Source organism: Equus caballus, chromosome 1, assembly GCF_041296265.1.
Source record: "Equus caballus isolate H_3958 breed thoroughbred chromosome 1, TB-T2T, whole genome shotgun sequence".
In the NCBI taxonomy this organism is placed as follows: domain Eukaryota; kingdom Metazoa; phylum Chordata; class Mammalia; order Perissodactyla; family Equidae; genus Equus; species Equus caballus.
In genome coordinates this window covers 186567897-186587151 of record NC_091684.1, presented here as the reverse complement: position 1 = coordinate 186587151, position 19255 = coordinate 186567897, and the positions used below count along the sequence as shown (strand labels likewise).

Sequence of the window (19255 nt, the reverse complement as noted above, 5' to 3'; positions counted from 1 at the left end):
ACCATTGCCGAAATTGCCCATAATGCTGCACATTTTGGAATACCAGATTTATGGGTGATACTCATTGACCCAAGCATTCTTCTGGAACAGGTTCTTTGTCTTTGTGTTCTCCCTCAAAACTATTTTATTCATTTATTATTTTTTATTATTGTTCACTGACTATTGTGGCAAAACACCCTCTTCTGCCTATCAGGAAAACTTCTTGCATTTTTTTTTTAAAAACCATTCATCTATTTTTAAAATTGGTGATACATTCATATGATCCAAACATCAAAAATTATAAAAGATACATAATGAAATCTCTGCCTGCCCCTATTCCTCATCTGCCCAGTAAAAATCTTCATTTCACCCTCGAACTCCCAAAACTGGGTAGTTTTTCCTATCCTTTTTACATGGTAGCATAATATATACACTTCTTTGAACTTTGCCTTTTTCATCTAATAATATGACTTGGAGATCTTTTTTTAGTTACTTGACATCCAATAAGAATTATTCTTCATCAAGAATAAGAATATTTACTAGGAGCCTTTAGGAATTGCTGGGAACTTGCAAAGATGGTATAATATGGAAAAGTTGAGAAGTTTCTTGGGGTTGGGCTTGATGTAGATGGAGCTAGGCATCTTACCTTTCTCAGAAGAGATTTAATGACTGGTAGAAATACTGAAGAGGAAGAAAAAAGGATAAGAGCAAATCTGCCAAGGCCATAGCATGGGAAAAAAGGAAAAATAAGGGCCGAGAGCCAACTGTGCCAATGTCTAGAGTGGAAGCCACACAGCCTGAGTTAAGAGCAAGACAGTTGACCAGGGCATAGGTGGCCGGTAGGGCAAGGGTAAGGTTATGGCCTCTGAGCAGCCCTAGATCAACACCAGATAGAAAGGAAGACAGGAATGTCCAGATGGCCCCAGTCACAGGAGGGAATGCTGGATCTCTATTCAGAGAGAGAGGGATCAAAGCACAGGCTTTGAAGTCAGTGTTGCATTCAAACCCCATGTGAGTCAAGCACTTTAGGTAAGTTACTTCATTTCCCTAAGTTTTCTTATCTGTGAAATAAGGATAATAATAACAACCACTTATAGGGCGGTCCTAGAGATCAAATGACGTAACCTATAAAAAGTGCTCAGCATAGTGTCTGGCACATCTCAGTGGATCAGTACATTTGCAGTTGCATTATAACTATTAAGGTTAATAGGGGAAATTTCCTAGAGGCCAGAGAGAGGGAGACACCAGCCACGAGGTGAGAAAAGTTTCTGCCTCAGATGGAGTCGTGACCTCAGGGCCTCGGGTGAGGAGGGCTTCTTCTCCCTTCTTCTCCGAGGACTAGGAACCAGGAGGCTCCAAGAGGTGATGGAGTGAGCACAGCCTGAGGGTCAAGCAGGAACGACCTTACTTGCCACATGAGGTGAAGGTCACTAGCAAGAAGTGACTAGTTCTTCCTGGGACTGGAGAGGTAGACAATGACTTTAAAAATGGTACGCCTGGAAGAGGAATGATTTTTGCTTACAGCAGATTACCTAAAGTTGTTTGGAGAATTGAATTAAGTACAATAACTGCAAATGCTGATGCAATAGGAAAAAAACATTATTGTTAACACACACACCCACCCGCCGTCTTTGAAAGGCATGTGTCAGCACTGCCTGGTGGTCTTATGGTTAGGGTTTGGCACTGTCTCATGAAAAGCTTGTGCCTAATGTGGGCTCTGATAGGCGTGGGCATGGAAGTCTGGAGAAAGAAGCTGGGGAAGGGATGAACTGTTCTGCGTAATCTAAGGAGGATGCTTGTGAGGCTGAAGCACAGCGGGGAAGAAAGGACCTCAGGGAACAAACGTGTCTGATGAGGACTGAGAAGTGGTCCACCCTTCCTGATATCCCTACAAAATCTCCAGTGAAATCCACCTAATCCTGTGGTGTGAACGAATCCTTTCTGGGGGAAGGTAAGAGGTGCCGAGCTCTGTGTTAATATTGGTGAAAGGTGAAAACAGAGACTGCATCTGGGGAAAGCTGCCATCAAATTCCCTGCCATTCTTTATCCTGTGACCATCCGTCCATCCCTTCAATCAGGCCACCGCGGGGCTTGCTTCTTTGACTGCAGATGCATCAGGCAGAAGGTTGAGGAGAAGAAATGCTCCTGAGGCTATTCATTCAAGCAACAAATATTAATTTAACACTTATCACGTGCTGGCTGCTGTGCCACGAACCAAGGACACAATGATAACAGAGATATGGTCTTTGTTATCAAGACACTCTCAGTCTAACGAGGAAGAAGGATGAGAAACAGCGTGACAAGTGATGTGATGGGATTATGCAGAAGGAGCTATGGGAAAACATAAGGATGGTGCCAGGAAAGACCCTAAAACAAAGAGAAAACCCAGCGCTGATGAGAAAATCATAAATGAGTAAAACGTTACCCTGGAAAACATTAGTATTGCCTTTTGAGGTGACCATCCAAAATGAAGCAATTAGACACAACCCTTCAGAGAAAAGGCGGAAGTATCTGATTACTATTCTTTTGTTTTCCTGTTTTCTTCTTTTTTCCCCCACCCATCTCATTTCATGGTTTCTGTATTTTGTTTCCACAGGAAATTGCCCCAGAAAGAAATGATGAAAAGTACTAGAGAACTGGTGGATTTTCAAAAGCAGGTTGAAAGGAAAGAGGTGGTTAATTAACAAGCAAAGAATAGATTCTTGAGATGACAGTTTACTTCTATCCAAGCACAATGAAGCAGGTAGCCAAACGGACTTCATAATGAGCTTGCTTCTTTACTATTATTTTAAATAATAGAATTTGCATAAGCCCAGAGATAAGGATTTCAGAACAAAGAAATGTATGTATTTTGGATGTATTATTTATTCTTTTTTCAATTATTTTATTGAGGTCATAATGGTTTATAACGTTGTATCATTTCAGGTGTACATTATTATTTATCAATTTCTGTATAGACTGCATCGTGCTCACCACTAATAGTCTAATTTTTCTCCGTCATCATATATATGTGCCCCTTTATCCCTTTCACCCATTCCCCCAATCCCCTTCCCCTCTGGTAACTACTAATCTATTCTCTTTATCTTTGCGTTTGTTTATCTTCCACATATAAGTGAAATCATATGGTGTTTGTCTTTCTCTGTCTGGCTGATTTCACTTAACGTAATACCCTCAAGTTCCATCCATGTTGTTCAAATGGGATGATTTTGACATTTTTGTGCTTGAGTAGTATTCCATTGTATACATATATCACATCTTCTTTATCCCTTCATCAGTCATTGGGCACTTGGGTTGCTTCCGCGTCTTGGCTATTGTGAATAATGCTGCAATGAACATAAGGGTGCATAGATCTCTTTGAATTGTTGATTTCAAGTTCTTTGGATAAATACCCAGTAGTGGAATAGCTGAGTCATGTGGTATTTCAATTTTTAATTTTTTTTTTTAAAGATTTTATTTTTTCCTTTTTCTCCCCAAAGCCCCTGGGTACATAGTTGTGTATTCTTCGTTGTGGGTTCTTCTAGTTGTGGCATGTGGGACGCTGCCTCAGCGTGGTCTGATGAGCAGTGCCATGTCCGCGCCCAGGATTCGAACTAACGAAACACTGGGCCGCCTGCAGCGGAGCGCGCGAACTTAACCGCTCGGCCACGGGGCCAGCCCCTCAATTTTTAATTTTTTGAGAAATCTCCATAGTGTTTTCCACAGCGGCTGCACCAGTTTGCACTCCCACCAGCAGCATATGAGGGTTCCCTTTTCTCCACATCCTCTCTGACATTTGTTATTTTTTATCTTGTTAATTATAGCCATTCTGACAGGTGTAAGGTGATATCTCATTTTGGTTTTAATTTTGCATTTCCCTAATCATTAGCAATGCTGAGCATCCCTTCATATCCCCGTTGGCCATCTGTATTGGATGCATTATTTTATATAGAGTACTATTATCAGTAAGAAAAGGGAGACGAAGTGACTAAATTAATGAGACATTTGATAATTACCATAACAAAATTTATATATTTCAGATGAGTAGTGATCTTTGACATACAGGTTTGAGAAGATATATATTTATTTCAGCATTTCTGAAACTGATCAAAACATTTTTGAGATTTTCTTTAGAGTCAGTTGCAGTTTAAACCAAAAACCAGCAACGTGCTTATACACTACTTAGAAGTGGTGGTGCAGTGGGAAGAGTCAGAAAGACTAAGTTCCAGTCCTGGCTCTGCCATTTATTAACTGTGTAACCTTGGAAAAGTTTAGCCTCTCTGTGTTACAATACCCTCATCTCTAAAACGGGAATAATAATGTCAAAATATTCAAAATTTCTAGGAGTAATGAGATGATGCAAGTATCTAGCATTGTGATTGGCACATAGTAGCTGCTCAATAAATCTTCCCTCTCCTCCCTACTTATGGTCAAGTTTTATTTTTTTTAAGGATTGGCACCTGAGCTAACATCTGTTGCCAATCTTCTTTTTTTTTTTTTCTTTTCTTCTTCTTCTCCCCAAAACCCCCTAGTATGTAGTTGTATATTCTAGCTGTAGGTCCTTCCAGTTCTGCTATGTGGGACACCGCCCCAGCATGGCTTGATGAGTGGTGCCATGTCCATGCCCAGGATCTGAACCAGTGAAACCCAGGGCCGCTGAAGTAGAGCATGCAAACTTAACCACTCGGCCACAGGGCCGGCCCCTGTCAAGTTTTATTTTGACCAAAAATATTTTCAGACAATTTATTATTCTTAAATATTAAAGCTTTTCCCTCATTGAGGATCTGTAAAGAATATGCTATCAATTCAATTTCTAGGAATTTATTTCTAGAAATACTCAAACCAATGTGCAATGAATATTTATAAGAATATTAATTACAGCATTGTTCATAAGACAGAAAGAATTAGAAAAACAGCCCAGTGTTCATCAGTAGACGATTGCTTAAATAAATCAGTGAATGGTTATGCAGTCTTTAATCGAATGTTATGTCTATACTAACATGGGATGATATCTCAAAGACCTATTTCTCAAGCATGTTGTTGAATATTATGCATAATATGTTCCCATTCCTGTTAAAAATGGTATGTGTAAACATATACATTTAAAAAACCCTGGAAGGGCCAGCCCTGGTGGCCTAGTGGTTAATTTCAGTGCACTCGGTTTCAGCGGCCTGGGTTCGGTTCCTGTATATGCACCTACACCACTCATCTGTCAGTAGCCATGCTGTGGTGGCGACTCACGTACAAAAAGAGGAAGATTGGCAGTGGATGTTAGCCTAGGGCAAATGTTCCTTAGCAAAAGAAAACGCTGGGAGTATAAGCCCTAAACTGTCAACAGTATTTAGTGTGGGGGATGATGGTGGAAGACTTTCATTTTTTAAATTGTATGTTTGTGTAATATTCAACTGTTTGCCATAAGTATGTACATGTATTACTTTTGTAATTAGAAAACAAGGGAAAAAGAGGGAGGGAAATAATACCTCCAGATTCTGAAGAAAATGCCAGTAAAAGGGAATTATAAATGTTTTAAGCAATGGCTATATTCAGAAGTAGTTACTCGGCACTGGGAATCTAATGCTCATCTGGAGAGCTTATGGATCCTGGCATACTGCGAAAGAATAAGGCCCCCCAGTTTAGAGCCATATCTAATGTTATGACTACTACACACACTCTAGTTTCATACCGAAACTACATATATAATATGTATATATTATATATAGAGTACAGTTATGCTTTCTGTGTCAGTGCTGTATGATTTAGGGGTCCTTGGGAAGGCCTCCCTGCCAATAGCTCCCTTAGTAGCTTGTTAGGATATCAGAAAGCCCATCGTTAGGGAGTTTAATTTCTCCAGATTAAGGGATTATCTGACCTTAAAATTCTGCACTGAGGCCCCCTCTTATGTGCTCCTACAGCATGCTGTGTACCTCTGTCAGAGGGTTTATATGGATTATAATTGTCTATTTTCTGTTTTCCCAAGACTCAGCTCCTTCTAGAAGGAACTATGTCTCGATAGCTCTGTTCCCCCATGCTTTCCACAAGGCCAGGCGCAAAGAAGGCTCTCAGGATGCTCATCAATGGAACGAATGGTCCTAAAGACGTCACATAAAGACTGAACCTGTTGTTTCTACTCCAACTATTGTGACGTTGCATTGAGGAAGTCTATGTGGTGTTTTGTAAACTATGAACCACTGTACAAATGCACATTATTTCTATTGGAATGCAAATTTTTTTCTCAGATAATTTCCAAGGTGTGTATTTTGATGAGTGGAGGATTGATATCGCGTCTTCTCTACCTGACAATGGTAAAAATTTCTGATCCGACCTCTACCTGCTTGCATCCCAAAGAGTTCAACTTCTCACAGCAAGAAGGAGCCCTGGGGACAGAAATTAACAAGGAAATGTCCCCCTTCTGTAAAAACAGGCATGAGTGAATGTTGGGCCAGGATTACATGGGAGCAAGGTGCAGGAAAACACATAGAGCCTGTCCTGACAGCTTCAAACAGCACTTTTCATCCATCCCAGGCTTTGGCCAATGACACTTCTTTATATGAGATGGAGTCTTTGGCTCAGGGCTTTTGTTCTTGTGAAAGGCATGGCTTTGCTCTCTAGGTTGCAAAGAAAATGTTTTAATACTGGAATTTTTGTCATTAGTTTCCCAGGAAACCATTTTGGTTCTGATGCTAATTTGTGTACCTGACTGTTTTAATTGAACATGGGGCCTAGGGGAGGAGAAGCAGAGGGAAAGACTGCTTTGGGATACTGCCCACGAAGAGGGTGCCAGGCTGGCAGTGCCAAGTCGACTCCAGCTCCACCCTCCACTAGGTGCCAGTTGGCACCAGCCTTCTCAATTGAGGTCACCAAAGTGTGAGGCCAGGAGATGGAGACTCATTTCTTTTCTTAGTTCTGACCCCAAGAGAGTAGGGGCTGGGCCCAGCAAACACTCACTGTGGTCTGAGTTAGAGGGAGCCAGCCGACAGGCCTGAGCAAGACAAACAGCTCATGTCTTGGAAGTGTTCTAAGTTTCCTGCTTAAGACATTTTTGTATCTCCTCCCTCAGAAGGAATGATGTCCCCAGAGGGTGTGGATACCTGGAGCTTGCCTCTGCCAAGGCATCTACAAATGAACCGTGTTTACATTTCTGTGGCTTTTTCTTTTAGTGACTAGAGCCTCCGTGACGATGGCATTGGAGGGTGTGGCTTTGCACACCAAAGAATGCAGCACTCTCACCACGCCTTCAGTGTGCCCTAAAGAGGGAACAGAGTACCTGCGCACTTCAGCTCCAACCGCCTGGTGGAGAAGGAGGCTTGTTAGCTGCTGACAGTCCTGAGCCTCCTCACTGGCCGCACATGGCTCGCACGCAGGACCCTCACGGTCAGACCTGGCCTCACAGCCCTGCACAGTGCACGAGGAGACCAAAGCTAACAAGGTCTTGGTAAAAACCATTCCAGTGCCATGTGGCCACCAAGAATGAACCCTGGACTAGAATGCAGCTTCCTTCATGTGCAAAGTTTCTCCCATAGAGCTGGAGAGCATCCTCTCTATTCTAGAACCGTGCTGTCCAATGTGGTAACCACTAACCCTGTGTGCCTGTCGAGTGCTGGAAATGTGGCTGGTCTGGTTTGTGACATGCTGTTAAGTGTAAAATACACACTGGAATTTGGAAGACTTGATATGAGAAAAGAATGTAAAATATCTCAATAGGTTTTACATGGATTACACATTGACATGATAAAATTTTGGACAGATTGAGTAAATAAAAATGTATCAGAATTAATTCACTTGGCTCTTTGTGCTCTTTTTACTATGGCTACTAGAAAATTAAAAATTACATACGTGCTCAGATTACACTTCGATTGGACAGCGTTGATCTAGAGTGAGTACCGTACCACTCATTCGTTCCCTCAGCCGATGTTTATTGAGCACCTAAGGTGCTGAAATACATGAGACCAGGCTCTGCTCCCAGACGCTCCAGTCTAGGGGAGGGGCAGGGATTTAGACAGCAGTAGCCTGGGGTGAGAACTGAGCAGAGTAGGGTGCACCATGCTGTGGGAGGCTCGCAGAGAGAGACACTCTGGTGGAGCGCATCATGAGGGAAGTCTTCAAGGAGGAGGGGAACCTCAGGATACAGAGGGGTTTTAGCAGTCAGAGGACAAAAAGGCAATGACGTGTCAAGAAGCACACATGTGGGACATGCCTGGCAAGTGCCAACAAAACCCAGTACTTTAGCTGGGTGCGGCTCTAAGTACAAATGGGTAGTAGGTGGCAGAGATGAGGCTGAAAAGATAGGCCCAGGTTCCAGGTTCTGCGGGGTCTCTCATGCCGTGAGGAGTTTGCACCTACACTGTGGATCAGGGGATGTCTAACTGGAACGTGCTGACGAATCACTTGGGAGCTTTTGAAAATGCCACGTACCCGGAGACTTTGATCCTCATGAGTTAGGCCTTGGAATCAGCATTTTCAAAATCAGCATCCCAGATGACTCTAATGCAGACCCCACTTTGGCAATATCAGGAGTCATTTTGTTTGGGGGTGGGGTGAGGAAGAGAATGCTACTGGAATCTAGTGGGTTGAAGCCAGGAATGCTGCTAAACATTCTATAATGCACGGGACAGCTCTCTCCCCCAAAAAGAAACTATCTGGTCCAAAATGTCAACAGTGTCGCCATGGAGAAATCCTGACTGAGCCAAAGGAAGCCCCAGGGCCAATCTACATCCAGTGCAGTGGTGCAAAAATCTGGCCCCTTTGCCTCAATTTGGGATAACTCAGAAGGGCCATCCCAGCACCAGCACTTCTGATGGGCTTGGCTGAGCTCTCTACTGCAACTACATTGCAGTTCAATTTCTCCTTCTGCCCGGTCCTGCTTCCCTCACTTTCTTAAAGGTGTTGTTTCAATGAATCTGCAAATAAATATCCTGCATGCAAATCTCTGTCCGAGTCTATTTCTCAGGAACCCGACCTAAGAGAGTTGGCACCAGGAATGGTCCTAGGAAACTGAGTGTAAAATAGGATTTTGAAGCTGGCTTACACAGTGTCCAACCGATAATCAGAACCCCATAACTGGCGGTAAGTGAAGCACTGATAGGCCCTGGTGTGCTATACCAATGCAATTCTTAGAACTTTTATAGGTAGTGAACTGAATGAGACGCCAGTAGAAGGGAATGTACTGGCTGGTACAAAATCTCTGTTTGAGAGGAACAAGAAAAGTACTCCCTATAAGAACTATGGAATCAATTGACTGTCACCGGGTATTATCAATATATTTGAGAAAGACAGTGAAAGGCAGAGAGATAATTAGTCACAAATTTAGGACAAAGTGTGAATGTCAGAGGGCCTCCTTGGCTGTGTAAAGTTTCTCATTTCCTATTTCTGGAGGCAGAAGATACTGAGGATCAGAACCTGGACTTAATTTTTAAGGGTAGAAAAAGAAGGTTGACTTCTTAACCCCAGTGAGTCTGCTGTACAAAGATCAGAGTGCTGATGACAAAGAGTGAGGTCCAGGGACTTGACATGGGGACACCTGGGTCATTGCACTCATAACATTAAAAGCACAGATGAGTCTGAGCCCTCTAGGCCTGCAAAAGGGAACAAACTCCTCCCTGCTAAAGGCTAGTGCCCCTCACCCCTCACCTGAAGACGATGCAGAGGCCTCTGCTTGCTAGATCACACAAGTCCTGCTCAGGATGAATGTCCACCTTCCTCCTTGCCACCAGACCTATAACTAGGGTCAAGTCACAATTCAGCTCAGTTGGGGAAGCGCTGGGCCTATAGGGCAGGAAAGAGATTACATGCTGAAGGATCTTTGGGACCTAGTCAAAATGTATTGGCAGCAGCCAGGACAATATTATGGGACTGGATCCTAAAGATTCTAGATTAAAGGGGATGGAAGGTAAAGTTGGATAAAGGAGAGTTTATCAGTGTAAGAACACTTGCCTGGGACACAGGATTTAATTCCTGACAAAGACCCCAGGAGACAGTGCTAATATGCTGTAGGAAGTTTTGAAAAAGCAATAGCTCAAATGATGTCAGCAACATGGCAGAGTGAGCTGTTCCCTTTGTCTCTCCCCCTTCAAATTACAACTAAATGGACATTCATTGACCAGTGGAGGATACCCAAACAGCACCTCAGGACTCCTGAGAGACCCATGCAGCTACATATTTGAAGGTGGATGGACTACCCCCAGGGAGGTGGTAGAGAAAGGTGAGCACTCTCTGGCCCCTCAGCAACCCTGTAAATGTGTGCAACTGGTCTCCCAGCTGGAGCACCCATAGCACCGCTGTGGCACCAAGGATGGGAGTGCACAACTGTGCAAACAGGTGATGGCATTCCAGGGCCCCTGCATGATCACTTTCTCATCCAGTGGGAGAGCCCACAGTGCCACCATGGTCCCCAGGGAGAAGTCCAGGCTCAGACACAGTAGGGAGGCCCTGCCCACCAACCATTATGGCTGGTGCAACCTAGGAAGAGATGGTGGTGGATCTGCGGGCCTGGGTGAATGAGTTCCTGGCTGCCACAAGAGCCCATAGTACCACTGGGGCACTGAAAGGGGGAGCACATCTCAGCAGAATTGTGAGCGCAGATGGCAGCAGCCCTGAGCCCCCAAGTGATTGCTTTCCCATTCAGTGGGAGAGCCCACAGGACCACTGCAATCCCAAACAGTGGCCCTGGCTTGGGCAGGCACAGCTGACAGGGATTGCGGCAGGCTCAGAATACATAGCTCCTGCCCTACTCCACCCCCAGAGGCAACAGGTGGAATCTGCAACCAGATACTATCACTATGCAAAGGTACAAATCCACTCCATCAAATAGTATGAAGTATATTAATACACCAGAACAGAAGGAAAAAGACAAACACCCAGAAATCAATCCCAAAGGTGCAGAAATCTATAATCTAAATGACAGAGAATTCAAAATAGCTATCACAAAAAGGCTCAATTAATTATAAGAGAACTCAGAAAGGCAGTTCAATGAAATCAGGAACAAAATCAATTAATAGAGAGAAATTTTCACAAAAGAGATAGAAACTATAAAGAAAAGCCAATCAGAAATGTTGGAGATGAAAAACACAATGAATGAGATAAAGAAAAATCTGGAATCCTTAAATAACAGAACTGATATTATGGATGATAGAATTAGCAACTTAGAGGATAAGAATATAGAAATGCTTCAGATGGAGGAGGAGAGATAATTTAGACTAAAAAGAAATGAAGACATTCTCCAAGAAATATTCAACTCAATTAGGAAATGCAACATAAGGATTATAGGTATTCCAGAAGGAGAAATGAGCAGGGGGCTTGTTCAAAGAAATAATAGCTGAGAACTTCCAAAACCTGTGGAAGGAGCTGGAAATACAAATAAAAGAAGCTAATGGAACTCCTAATTACATCAACATAAATAGACCTTTTCAAGGCAAGTATTAGTAAAACTGGCAAAAGTCAAGGACAAAGAAAAAATACTAAGGGCAGCAAGGCAGAACAAAATAACCTAAAAAAGGAACCCCTCTCAGGCTTTCAGTAGATTTCTCAGCAGAAACCTTACAGGCTAGGAGAGAGTGGAATGATATATTCAAAATTCTGAAAGACAAAAACTTGCAACCAAGATTACTCTATCCAGTGAAAATATCCTTCAGATATGATGGAGAAATAAAAACTTTTCCAGATAAACAAAAGGTGAGGGAGTTCATTGCCTTAAGACACCCCTCCCTACAAGATATGATCAAGAAGGCCCTCATACCTGAAAAAAAAGAAACAGTTTACAAAGCCTTGAGCAAGGAGATAAATAGGCAAACAAAATCAAAAAAATTGCAACTGTCTATCAGAACAGATTAGCAAAGACTTAATTATAACATTAAAGGTAAAGGGAAGGAAAACATCCAGAATAAATATAATCACTTCATTTTAACCACAAACTCACAACACAAAACAGAATAAGTTGTGACAACAATAACTTAGAAGAGGTGAAGAGGAAAGGGATGGAAACTGCTTAGACAAAGGGAATAAGAGGCTATCAGAAAATGGTCTATCTCATCTACAAGATCTTTTATACAATCTTCATGGTAGCCACAAAACAAAAAATCAAAACAGAGACACAAATGATAAATAAAGAGAAAACTGAGAAAACCATCATAGAAAGCCACCAAACTGAATTGGCAGTCTGAAATATATGGGATGAGAAACAAGAGAAATATAGAACAACCAGAAAACAAGTGATAAAATGGCAGCATTAAGCCCTCATATACCAATAATCACTCTAAATGTAAATTAATTGAATTCCCCAATCAAAAGACCCAACAATTTGCTGCCTCTAGGAAACTGATTTCAGCTCTAAACACAAACACTGTTTTAGAGTGAAAGGACTGAAGACAATATTCCAAGCTAATGGCCAAAAAATAAAGCAGGTGTTGCCATACTTATACCAGACAAAGCACACCTCAAGATAAAAAAGACAATGAAAGACAAAGAGGGGCAGTACATAATGATAAAAGGGACACTCCACCAAGAGGACATAACACTTATAAATATATATGCACCTAACACCGGAGCACCAAAGTAGATACAGCAACTATTAACTGACCTAAAAGGAGACATTAATAGCAACACAATAATAGTAGGGAATCTTAACACCCCACTGTCATTAATGGATAGATCAACCAGACAGAGAGTCAACAAGAAAATAGTGGAACTAAACAAAAAACTAGACTAGATGGACTTAGCAGAGATATATGAAATACTCCATCCAAAATTAGCAGAATACACATTCTTCTCAAGTGCACATGGAACATTCTCAAAGATAGACCATATGCTGGGAAACAAGGCAAGCCTCAATAAATTTAAAAGACTGAAATCATATCAAGCATCTTTTCCAACCATAATGCTATGAAACTAGAAATCAACTATAAGAAAAAAGCTAGGAAAGTGACAAACATATGGAGACTAAACAACATGCTACTGAACAACCAATGGATCACTGAAGAAATTAAAGGAGAAATAAAAGAATATCTGGAGACAAATGAAAATGAAAATATAACATGCCAACTCATATGGGATGCAGCAAAAGCGGTCCTAATAGGGAAATTCATAGCAATAGAGGCCTACCTTAACGAACAAGAAAAATCTCAAATAAGCAACCTTAAACTACACCTAACAGAACTAGAAAAAGAAGAACAAACAAAGACCAAAGTCAGCAGAAGGGGGGCAATAATAAAAATAAGAGCAGAAATAAAAGAAATTGTAACCAAAAAAACAGTAGAAAGGATCAATGAAACTAAAAGCTGGTTCTTTGAGAAGATAAACAAAAGTGACAAACCCTTAGCCAGACTCACCAAGGAAAAAAGAGAGAAGGCTCAAATAAATAAAATTAGAAACAAAAGAGGAGAAATTACAATGGATACCAGAGAAACACAAAGGACTGTAAGAGAATACTATGAAAAACTATATGCCAACAAATTAGACAATCTAGAAGAAATGGATAAATTCTTAGACTCATACAACCTTCCAAAACTGAACCAAGAAGAAATAGAGAATGTGAATAGACCAATCACAAGTAAAGAGATTGAAACAGTAATCAAAATCCTCCCGAAAAACAAAAGTCCAGAAGCAGATGGCTTCTTTGGAGAATTCTCCCAAACATTCAAAGAATATTTAATACCTATCCTTCTCAAACTATTCCAAAAAACTGAAGAAGATGGAACACTTCCTAACACATTTTACATTTACATTAAATTAAAAAAGTAATATGGGGGCCCAGCCCCGTGGCAGAGTGGTTAAATTTGTGTGCTCCAATTTGGTGGCATGGGGTTTAGACGGGTCGGATCCTGGGCACAGACATGGCACCGCTCATCAGGCCATGCTGAGGTGGCATCCCACATGCCACAACTAGAAGGGCCCACAACTAGAATATACAACTATGTACTGGGGGGATTTGGGGAGAAAAAGCAGAAAAGAAAAAAAAAACAAGAAGAAGATTGGCAACAGTTGTTAGCTCAGGTGCCAATCTTCAAGAAAAAAAAAAAGCAATAGCTCATGTTAAATGAGAAATCTATGACATGGAATCAAAAGGCACAGAGAAATGAGCATGTCAGAAGAGATATACTAGGTAAGACCAGAAAAAGGCACTGATAGATAGGGCCTGGAGGACATTCTGTTTACCAAAGTGATAAGGAACATGCGGGTGAGGAGGCCACCAGCATTGTTGAGAAGCTAACTGATGGCTATCCTCTGCAGGCCATGGCTCATGGTACGAAATTTATTACAAAACTGGTGATAATAGAATGGGGCCCATAATATCCTGAAAACATAGAAGCTAGATCGTGGCAAAAGCAAGACAAACACAGTTCTTGCAGTGAGCAGCCCTGTGGGAGTGGTAGCCAGCATGGTCTGGCATTCAGGGAGCTATGGAGACGGTTGACAGAACATGATGTTCCCCGGGGCAGGATAGACAGACAGCTGACAAGGGTATTGCTTAATTTATACACTCAAAAAAAAAAAAAAAAATCAAGGCTAGATGACCAAGAAGCTAAGAGTAGCCTCCCCCATTATAAAAAGACATGATCCTCTCCCTAGTTTCTGAACCTGAGCCATTCAGACCCTGAATCCATTCACTGAATGAGAGGCTATGACCTTGCAACATCATGCCTGGTGTATAATGATTCCCCTAGTGTGTACCTAGTGAGACCTATGACCATTTACTAAGGTAATTGCAGAGTAGATAATGGGGGCTATCCCGACATTTTGATGACATTTGGACACAGGGTTTGAGTTGACACTAACTTTTGGAGATCTGAAGTGTTATTAATAAAGTCTTATTAATGGGGAGTACATTAAGACCAGACAAAGAATGGAGTCCTGACCACCTCACTCTGGAACCACTGGAACTGGGATCCATCCAGTGGTCACTTTGCTAGACGCTGAATGTTTATTTGTAATGAATGTATTTGGGAGTTGCAAGAACCTTCCCTTTGGTTCATTCTTCTGTGGAGTAAGATCCATCATAGCTGGAAAGGCTATGTGGAAGCCTCTGAACCTGCTTCCCCACCTGCCGAGTTGTTGACCAACAGCATTATCTCATCCTGGGGAGAATGGCAGAGATTAGTGTCACCCTTAAGACATAAAAGATGCAAGGGCAGTGGTCCCTATCATATTCCCATTTATTTCCCAAGTCTGGTTCAATTAAAAAAGTAGGTGAATTCTAGAAGATGACAGTGGACTATGGCAAACACAACCAAACAGTAGTGTCAACTGCAGCTGCTACATCAGATGTAGCCTCCGTGCTAGGGGAGAGTAACACAGCCTTGGGTACATGGGAGGAAGCCAGCGATCTGGCTAGTGGGATCAAAGTGGTGTGCATTCATGTGGGACAGAGAACGTGTACATTTACATTCTGGCCCAGAGTGATGTTAACTCTCCCACCCTCTATTCTAATATAATCTGAAGGCAACTAGAAAATAAGGATATTCCACAGAACATCATATCGGTTCACCGTACTGATGGCATCATATTAACCAGATTATTTGAGTAAAAAGTGGCAAAGCATTGGAGGGTTAAGACGAATGCAAATTTGACGGGTGCATCCCTCCAAAATTTGTTTTGACCTATAATCAAGACTGATTTAAGTTTCCTCATGGGCATGGTATTGTGCTGAGGGCTGAAACAAGCGAGTTAAGCAAGTGAGAATGTAGCTACAATGAAAATGCCCACTCTTTCCTATCTGCTCACACCAGACCTGCCTCTAGGCTGGAGTCTAGACTAGCATCTCAGACTAGCCCTGCCAAGCACCTGCGGCGGGCCCCTCTGTGCCTTAGTCTGCAAATCAGCAAGAGGTGATCTCCACAGGCTTCTAACAGCCTATCAGGTCACACACGGTACTCTGCCTGGAAAAACTCACTTACATATCTCATCACTGATCAAATTCAAGTACTTCATATTTACAGTTTAAAAGCCTAAAATGGGTTAGTTTATCATAGCCCAGCTTCATGACACTGATGCATGTGCTTGTACTGAGTGGCTATGAGCTCGGTGCTCTTTGATTTAAGTGCAGGAAGCTTTTATTTTTGAATTTCTACCTACTCATGGCAATACATCAAACAATCAGTTTTAATATCTTTAGGGTTAAGTGCACTCATGTAATTTAGAATTAAATGATTTTTATTAAGCACTTTTGCAGACTATCTACATGCTATACAACTCCACTGATTAAGGATCATGGTGACTGGTAAAACAGCAGCCCCCTTGAATTAGGGAAGCATTAGTGAAATGCATTTTCTGAATACGTCACAGAATGCATTCAGTACTAAGTAACTCAAATGTCACAAGAAAGTCCCAACAAAAATTTCCCTTCACAAAGCAAATACACAGACAACCCTGTGGGCTATATTGGATTCTAGTGACATGTTCCTGATTTGTGGTCTTTCGGCTTCTCCCACACTATGTTCTCCCCTACTCCACTCTCACCTCAGCCACACCCCCCTCAACATCTAAGTTTGACAGTCATTTCCCTTTGAGGCGGCTAGAAAATGGGGCTGGGAGCGGGGCAGTAGTCAACCTACCCAGGCCTTGCTCCCCTTGTAAAAAGTTTGCAGTAGAGCGGCTCACCAGCAGAGGGCAGCATCAATCTGTTGCCTTGCACATGCTCAGAGAGGCTTTGGTGTCACCCCTCGCTAAAGGCAGACGGGGGCCTAGGGGTGAGTGGGGCAGATGCCACTGGGGCACCGTGTGATTCTGTGTACTGTTGAACCGGATCATATCTCCACGTCATGGCTACTTGATGAAGACTAGTGAAAGCCTCTCTGGCCTACTGTTTCAGCTGGGCCCGGCAGCAGAGGCCCTACGGAGACATCTGGACTTACTCTAGGATTCTTTGGAGAATCACAGTTTCATTTTTGGCTCAGAGGTGTTTTGTTTGTTTTCTTTTTGTTTTTGGTGTATTTGGCTTTCCCCTAAAAAAGGCAAACCAAACTTAGATCCTTGAAGGAGAAATTATTCAACTTGTGGCTGTGTGAATTGGCAAAACTTTCTCCATCAGAAGGGTATCTAGAGTCAAAAGGATCTCATTGGAACCAGCACCCATTCTTCTAAGTAGTTCAAGTGGTTGCTTTTGTAAAGCTGTCAGGCCTCAGCTGTAAGAAGAAAATGTTTCTCAGCATAATGATAGCAGAGTGTGATGGTAGTGGTGGTCGCTAAAGGTTGAAGCCAAAACCAGGTTACTAGGCGAAATATTCCTTCCTTTATGGAGAATTAGTCTAATAAAGCGAATAATTGTTATTATAAGTTGCTTTTACTCCACATCTCTCACAAGTGGGGAGACCATACTCTCATTAAATTTTATTCAGGGAACAGAAATATTCCTCTGGACGCCACAGAATGAGTGAATTTCAACTAACACCTGGGTCCCACCTGAGGCCTTGCTTGAGTTTTCAAGTGCTGTAAGGAGCTAGAAGAAGCTTCCTCCTGAGGGATGAGGAAGGATTGGTTCCTGAGAAAGCAGTGGGGATCGCCTAACTAGGAGATTGAAGAGAGGTTTGAGATGGGGGCTGGTGTGGGGTGACCACAGGAAGGAGAGGGGACTCGGGTGGAGAGGGCGCCTCTGGCAGAAGTGGGCAGGTTGGAAGGTTGGGGAGGCGCTATCCCTTGGCACTCCTAATTCTGGAAGGCCCTGTCCTTTGGCTCGTACAAGGGAACATCTAAATTCAACTTTTATTTCTCCTTGCAACACCATCTAGAGAACTGCCTGATTCTTCAGTACAGAACTTTCTCTGTATTATAGCCTGGCGGGCTTGGTTTCACGGAGGCTGGTGGGCATGGGGTCGCAGGAGGACTACTTCCTGGAGAATGTTCAGGCTAAGGGCAGGGAGAACGCTGTCTCCTTTCTGTGGATTGCCTTTGATTATCAGAAGCACAGAGGAGCAGTGACCTAAGGTGGTCACAAGCAGGAGAGGCACCAAGACTAATCTTTGTAAATTCTCTGCTACTCCCTGCTTATAACTTCTTTGGGGTCACTCAAAGTTAAAATCAGATTTTGTTTCCAACTTTCCTTCCAGGTCAACTATTTCTGCCCTGAGCATTTGCCTTTTTTTTGGGTAGGTGGCCCTCCTCTGTACTTCCAGACCCCGTGCCCACACTTGCCATAGCATCTATCAACAGTATGGAAATTTCCTTTCCAGACTGTGAGCTTCATGAGGGCAGAGATATTGTCAGTTTTTTCATGGCTCTAGCCCTAGAGCACATCATATTTCCTGTACAAAATAGGCAATCGAGAACCATGTGTTGGGTAGATGCATGAGTAGATTTTCCTGACTTATCACCTTTAATCTTTACAGTTTCTATCATCATCTCCCATTTAAGGATGTAAAAACCAAGGCTTAAGCAGATACATAAATTTCTCAAGATTAAACAGCTAGTATATAATTCAGGAGGAGGCGGTATTTGAATTGGGCCTTGAAGGGTAAGTAGAACTTCAACAGGTAAAGATGGAGGTAAGCACATGAATATAAATATGGAAATAGCAAAGCAGAGGGCATGTTTGGAGACTGGTTAGTGATCCCTTTGGTACCGTAAAAGGGTATGTGTGCTGGAGCAGTGGAAGATAAGGGCTGAAATGGAGTTGGAATAACAGTGAAGGAACAATAATAACATTTATTGTTATTTTTTATACTTCATATACACATATTGTTATATGAAGTAACAATAGATAACATTTATCGAGAATTTAGTACACGTCAACACAATTCTAAACACTTAAATGTAAAAAATACATTTATAAATGGCTAATACATGGCCATGGTGAAAAAGTTTAAAGAAATGGAACGGTATTCGGTCAGAGTAAGACTCCCTCCCATGCCTGTATCTTCCTCTACCTCATTTCCTCTCTCCTGAGGCAACGACTGCTACCAATTTTTCCTGTATGCTCTTAGAGATTCCTATTCTGTGTATATGGAAGCACATCTGTATATATTTTTTACACAAATGGTCACGTACTAATGTACTGCTCTGCTCCTTCTTTATTTCATTTTCAATGTATTAGAGATCAACTCATATTATGGAGCTGCCTCATTCTTGTTAAATGCCTCTTACTATCCATTATATGGATGTGCTGTAATCTATGTAACCGGTTCCTTCCTGTAGACATTTAGGGTGTTGCAAATCTTTTGCTATTACAATCAACCATATTGAACATCCTTACATGTTTTGCTTTCAGTACATGGCTGAGTATATCTGTAAGCTAATTCCTAGAAGTGGAATTGATGGCTGAAAAGGAATGTGCATTTTAACTTTTCACAAATATTGTAAAATTGCTCTCCAAAGAAGC

The 19255-nt window shown here is 42.1% G+C and overlaps 1 long non-coding RNA gene across 1 annotated transcript in view; it reads left to right on the top strand.

Annotated features, from left to right (window-relative positions):
- Nucleotides 1–7729, top strand: part of LOC138918835 (uncharacterized) — a 55771-nt gene extending 48042 nt beyond the window's left edge. The window contains exon 4 of the long non-coding RNA XR_011428657.1: nucleotides 7113–7729. This is a non-coding gene — a long non-coding RNA (uncharacterized lncRNA). The remainder of the gene's footprint in view (nucleotides 1–7112) is intronic.
- The last annotated feature ends 11526 nt before the right edge of the window (nucleotides 7730–19255 follow it).